The sequence below is a fragment of the Pristiophorus japonicus genome, chromosome 21 (genome assembly GCF_044704955.1).
Source record: "Pristiophorus japonicus isolate sPriJap1 chromosome 21, sPriJap1.hap1, whole genome shotgun sequence".
NCBI lineage: Eukaryota > Metazoa > Chordata > Chondrichthyes > Pristiophoridae > Pristiophorus > Pristiophorus japonicus.
This window is the reverse complement of record NC_091997.1, coordinates 75,964,022-75,971,155: the sequence shown is the minus strand read 5'-3', so window position 1 is coordinate 75,971,155 and position 7,134 is coordinate 75,964,022.

The following is a 7,134-nucleotide window of genomic DNA, read 5'->3' as shown; positions in this document are numbered from 1 at the left end:
TCTTGAAGGAGGAAAGAGGTATAGGGGCAGAGAGGTTTAGGCAGGGAGTTCCAGGGCTTGGGGCCCAGGCAACAGAAGGCACGGCCACCAAAGATTGAGCGATTATAATCAGGGATGCTCAAAAGGGCAAAGTTAGAGGAGCGCAGACATCTCGGGGGGGGGGGGTTGTGGGGCTGGAGGAGATTACAGAGATAGGGAGGGGCGAGGGCCATGGAGGGATTTGAAAATAAGGATGAGAATTCTGAAATCGGGACGTTGCTTAACCAATGTAGGTCAGCGAGCACAGGGGTGTTGGATGAGCGGGACTTGGTGCGAGTTAGGACACGGCAGCCAAGTTTTGGATCATATCTTGGATCAGTTGCATTCTATTAGAAATTCTAGTGGTGCTACGAACAAGATAATTTCATTTTGACAAGAAAGTTTTAAAAGGAAGTAAGTATTACTTGGCAGAGAGTGCATGTAGTCGCAAGATTTTTTAATATACTACTAGTCAATCTCCTGTTGTACAGTCAGGACTAAGTGTCATCTGCAGATAAAATGTGGTTAGAGGAGAAGGGATAATTGGACCAGGGCAGACAGACGTAATTCAATATCCATTTTAAAGTTGTCTAATGTGTCTTTATTTTTATATTTCTCTTTTAAATTCCAATGTCCACATTTATAATGGAACTTGTCACTATAAAGCTGTCACACTTGAATTACACTCTCACTGTTGCTGCAGCATCTTCATTGGAGGGTGCTGTAATTAAAGCAGACAGTTCCCATTATTAATGTGGTCACAGGAATTTCTAATAGAAAAAAATTGACCACAGACATTAGGGAGGGGAAATTCCATTGCAGCCCGCTTGAGGGCGGTAACATCCGGGAGGCGGGACATTCTGTGGCAGGCGCGGACATGCCGCCCTGCTCGAATGATTCGGATTACATAGAAACATAGAAAATAGGAGCAGGAGTTGGCCATTCGGCCCTTCGTGTCTGCAGCGCCATTCAGTATGATCATGGCTGATCCGCTATCTCAACACCATATTCCCGCTTTTCCCCATACCCCTTGATGTCTTTTGTTTCTAGAAATCTACCTATCTCCCTCTTGAATACATTCACTGACTTGACCTTCACAGCCTTCCACAGGTTCACCACCCTCTGAGTGAAAGAATTTCTCCTCATCTCAGTCCTAAATTTCCTACCCCGTATCCTGAAACTATGACCCCTTGCTCTAGACTACCCAGCCAGAGGAAACATCCTCCTCACATCCAGTCTATCCAACTCAGTCAGAATTTTATACGTTTCAATGAGATCCCCTCTCATTCTTCTAAACTCTAGTGAATACAGGACTCGTCATACGACAGTCCTGCCATCCCAGGAATCAGACCGGTGAACCTTCGCTGCACTCCCTCTATGACAACTGTATCCTTTCTTAGGTAAGGAGACCAAAACTGCACACAATACTCCAGGTGCAGTCTCACCAAGGCCCTGTATAACTTTAGTAAGACATCCTTGCTCCTGTACTCACATCCTCTTGCAATGAAGGCCAACATACCATTTGCCTTCCTAACTGCTTGCTGCACCTGCACGTTTGCTTTCAATGACTGGTGTACAAGGACACCCAGGTCCCTCTGTACATCGACACTTCCCAAGCCGTCACCATTTAAATAATACTTTGTCCTTATAACGCGCTCCATTTCCTGTCTGGGGCGTTAGTGCGGCGGATGGGTCGGGTGAGGGGCACAGCGCTGTGCACTGGGGTGCGCAGCTCTGCCACATAGGAGGGGCTCTTCCCCTTCATTAAAGGGAAGGGGCCCAAGCTGCAAACTCTGCAGTTAAGTAAACGGGCATCCATGGATCACCAGGGAGCGGAGATTGCCATGCCAACAGCCTGGGCACTCAAGCATTGCCGGGGCAGAACGATCGCGGCACGGACCCCGCGATGGGAGCGCCAATGGGGCGCAGAAGAAAAACGCCACATTTTTTTTAACATGGCCGCACCTCCCCTTTAAGTAGCACCCTGTGAGCAGCAGGCCGCCTGGTTCACGTCCACATGAAACCGTCACTGGCATCGCCCGCCGCAGCTTCAGGGGGCGCTCCCCAATTTTTATTCCAGGGCGAAGACGGGGCGTCGCGCAAGGTGATGACATCATCACCGGTGCAGCAGAGCGGGGCGCTATAGGGTTACTGCCGCTGATAAACTCCCGCGGAATTTAGCAGGAGTCGTTAGCAGTGCCACACCCGGCCAAAAAATTTGCGCCCCTTGCAAATGACCCCAATTTCTAAGTCAAGATTTTTAATCGAATATAGATATTATTCCCGTGTTCAAGTGTACAAATCTTTGTAACAGGAAAATATTAACTTGAAAATTCGAACTCACAATTATCTTTCCCATTATGTTAAGATAGCACAGGACTTTAATAATAATGGAAAATAATTTTTGTAATTGTCTTTTTCCGTTCCAATATGAAGAACCTATTAAATGGTATATTTCTGCTGTATTTAATTTGCAAGTAACGTTTTGTTCTAACCTAAGGTGATAAAGTCTAGATGCTCGAGAAGCAAAGCGGTCAACTCAATCGCTCTTTTCGTAAAACAAATGATTGCTTGGGCAAGGTTTATGTGGAGGGTTGTGATTCACGGTGGCCGACTGCAAGGCTGTATCACGGCACAAGGCTCATTGTTGGCAAGCTGAATCATAGTAATTGTAGAAGTTTACGGCACGGAAGGAGGCCATTTCGGCCCATCGGGTCCGCGTCGGCCGGCAAAGAGCTATCCAGCCTAATCTCACTTTCCAGCTCTTGGTCCGTGGCCCTGTAGGTTACAACACTTCAAGTGCACATCCAAGTACTTTTTAAATGTGGTGAGGGTTTCAGGCAGTGAGTTCTAGACCCCCACCACCATCTGGGTGAAGAAATTTCGCCTCAAATCTCCTCTAAATCTCCTACAAATTACTTTAAGTCTATGCCCCCTAGTTGTTGACCCCTTCTGCTAAGGGACGTAGGTCCTTCCTATCCAGTGGTGATGGGCGGGCCAGAACCATTTGTCAGTTCGGGCCTCGGCAGTATATTCCGGGCAGGCTGCCGAGTGCTCGGTGAGTGCTGTCGGACAAGGGAAGGGGACGGGGGAGGGGGCGTGGGGTCAGTAAAGCTAGGAATGAACCAAGCCAGTTGTAATTACCTGAAGGGGCGGTGCTCAAAGGAAGAGGGACCCAATCAGCGACCGGCAACAGTTATTCTGGAGCTCCCAGCTCCAAAAAGACTCAATGTCCCTTCCCAAAACGACCCTTTTCTGAAGCGGCCCTTTAAGGGCTCCTCATTGCACCACTTGCCGCCTGGTACAACAACAACAACTTGCGTTTATGTATCGCCTTTAATGTAGTGAAACATCCCAAGGTGCTCCACAGGAGTATTATGAGATGAAAGCATTTGATGCAGGGTAGACACTGAGAGGATGTTTCCCGCGGCTGAGGAGTCTAGAACGAGGGGTCACAGTCTCAAAGCAAGGGGTCGGCCATTTACGACTGAGAGCAGGAGTAATTTCTTCACTCTCGAGGGTGGTGAATCTTTGGAATTCTCTACCACAGATGGCTGCGGAGGTTCAGTCTTTTGGTATAATCAAGTCAGAGACCGATAAATATTTGGATATTAAGGGAATCAAGGGATATAGGGATAGTGCAGGAAAGTGGAGTTGAGGTCGAAGGTCAGCCACGGTCTTATTGAATGGCGGAGCAGGCTCGAGGGGCCGAATGGCCGACTCCTGCTCTTATTTCTTATAAATGGGCAACTTATGTAGGGGGCACACTCCACCTCTTCATAACTGAAAATAGCAAAGTGACTGGCATCAGATTTTGATTGGCACATGCAAGCCTTCTCTTGCCTGTTCCAGGCGGGTTTGTTATGCACCCATTTACAGGCCCACCTGAAAATGGCATTGGCAGGCTTTGGGTGTTCAACAGGTGGCAGAGGTACTCACTCTCTTCCAATTTTTTACACAGGATTACACAGGATATACGGCACAGAAGCAGTCCATTCGACCCAACCAGTCCATGCCGGCGTTTATGCTCCACTCGAGCCTCCTCCCGTCTTTCCCTCATCTAAATCCATCAGCATAACCCTCTATTCCCTTCTCCCTCGTATACTTATCGACCCTCCCCTTAAATGCGTCTATACTATTCGCCTCAACCACTCCCTGTGGTAGCGATTTCCACATTCTCACCACTCTCTGGGTAAAGAAGTTCCTTCTGAATTCCCTATTGGTGACTATCTTATATTGATGGCCTCTAGTTATACTCTTCCTCACAAGTGGAAACATTCTCTCTGTATCCATCTGCCAAAACCCTTTCATCATTTTAACGACCTCCAACAGATCATCCCTCAGCCTTCTCTTTACTGGAAAATTGAGATCCAGCCTGTTAATCATTTCCTGATAGGTATAATCTCGCAGATTTGGTATTATCCTTGTTAATCTCTTTTGCACCCTCTCTGGTGCCTCGATATCCTATTGAAAATATGGCGACCAGAACTGTACACAGCATTCCGTGAGATCTGACCAAAGTTCTATACTAGTTTAGCATAACTTCTCTACTTCCCAATTCTATCCCTCTAGAGATAAACCTGGTGCTTAGTTTGCTTTGATTACGGCCTTATTGATCTACGTCAACCTTTAGTGATTATCAATAGCATATAAGAGCATAAGAAATAGGAGCAGGAATAGACCATACGGCCCCTCGAGCCTGCTCGCCATTTAATACGATTATGGCTGATTCGATCATGGTCTCAGGTCCACTTCCCTGACCACTCTCCATAACCCCTTATTCCCTTATCGTTTAAGAAACTGTCTATGTCTTAAAGTTATTCAATGTCCCAACTTCCACAGCTCTCTGAGGCAGCGAATGCCACAGATTTACAACTCTCTGAGAGAAGAAATTTCTCCTCATCTCAGTTTTAAATGGGTGGCCCCTTATTCTAAGATCATGTCCCCTAGTTCTAGTCTCCCCCATCAGTGGAAACATCCTCTCTGCAGCCAACTTGTCAAGCTCCCTCATAATCTTATATGTTTCGATAAGATCACCTCTCATGGCCACGTGTTTTTCAGAAACAAGCAAAGGGGTGGTCAAAAATTGCCCCCAATGTTTAATTTTCTCCACAACCTTGCAATCATCAGGAAGAGGGTAATGCTAATCACCAAATTGCTGGAATAGTTGGAGATGCACGTGAGTGAACGTTTAACGTGAACTTTGAGGTTCCAAAACCCAGTCTTTATGCCCGCTGCAGCTAATGTTTTGAGAAAAACTTCAGTCATCTCACTGCCGCTGGGTAGCTCAGGTCTCCAACCATCTGAAAATCGCATCCTCCTGCGAAATACTCTTGTGGACTTCTTGTCCGGATGTAGAATTGGCGTTGTTTGACTTCAGGCAACAAGACTTCCCATCCCAGCTTCCCGCTTTCACTTTAGTTCTGGTGTTGTACGCTTTTCTGGGTGGACTGCAGTGGACAGATCTGAAAATCTTTAGTGTTTGTCTTCCTGGAGGTTTGCAAGTCATGTAGTGCTACTGTTAGAAATTCCAAACAAATTTTAGCCTCGGTGTTACTAAAAGTACAGAAGCCTTGAAACATTAACCTGTTTAAGAATAGTCAAGTAGACGTGCATTAATATTTTCTAAACGTACATAGTATAGGCAGACACAATGTTTGTAATATATGTCTTACGTGCTTTCGAAACTTTGGAGTAGTTCTCTTCATCTGAGACTTTACAGTGTTATTAGATGGGAAGTATTTTAGAATCACAAAGAGCACTTGGCATTTGTGAATGAATTTCAAGACCACATGAAAATTCCACATCCTCCCACTAGAATAACTGGAAATCCCCATATAGTTGGCAAATGAGTGGAATGGTGAGTTCTGAAAGATCCAGGTCCAGATTGCGACTTCCACCATCAAGAAGGACAAGAGCAGCAATATAACGAGGGTACCATCAACTCCACATTCCCACAGTCACACGCTGGATATATATCACCGCTGTTCCTTCATCGTTGCTGGGTCAAAGTCCTGGCACAATCATTCTTTGGGACAGAGGAGGCTGAGGAGAGACCTTATTGAGGTGTACAAAATTATGAGGGGCCTGGATAGAGTGGATAAGAAGGACCTGTTTCCCTTAGCAGAGGGATCAACAACCAGGGGGCAGAGATTTCAAGTAATTTGTAGGAGGTTTAGAGGGGAAATTTCTTCACCCAGAGGGCGGTGGGGGTCTGGAACTCACGGCTTGAAAGGTTGGTAGAGGCAGAATCCCTCACCACATTTAACAAGTACTTGGATGTGCATTTGAGGTGCCGTAACCTACAGGGCTACGGACCACGAGCTGGAAGGTGGGATTAGGCTGGATGGATCTTTGTCGGCCAATGCAGACACGATGGGCCGAAATGGCCTCCTTCCGTGCTGTAAGTTTCTCTGATTCTATGATTTGTGGGAGCACCATCAGCACAACGACTGCAGTGCTTCAAGGATGGGGCCCCCCACCATCATCACAGGGCAACCATGGATGGGCCATAAATGTGGCCATGCCATATTGCCCACATCCTGTGAAATATGCTTTCCAAAGTCCCAAATCTTGGTTGATTCGAGTTTACATGCATCAAGTCAGGGTGGATGTTGACCTTTATATCCCTTCTTTTTTGAATACTTGGCTTTATTTAATTCTGTCTGAGGCTGAACACATTCTTCACAGCAAATGTGTAGCTGTGAATTCTTAAGCAAAGAACCCATGAAGCAAATACATTACACCTTGTTATTAGTAACTGAGTCACAGATGGTAGTCCCAATGGTGGCTATCTCACTGAATTCCAAAAATACCTTGACCTCTTAGTGTTAGATTTATTTTATACTTGGAGTAATTGTAATTTGGCCAGGATTTGGAGCTAATTATTTCTTTTTCCATAAAGCATTTATAGCCTGTTGTCTGACCCATTCCATTCTTGGAATGGGAGCATCCTAGAGAATGTCCAATACTTGTCCTTGCTACCATTCAATGGGGTGATGATTGAGGAGTGGGCACATTTTTCTTCCTACAATTGATATTATCGCAAACCCTAACCCTTACCCTCAAACCTCACACAATTTTGCTGCATTGATGCAAGTGCTGTCTTTCGGATGC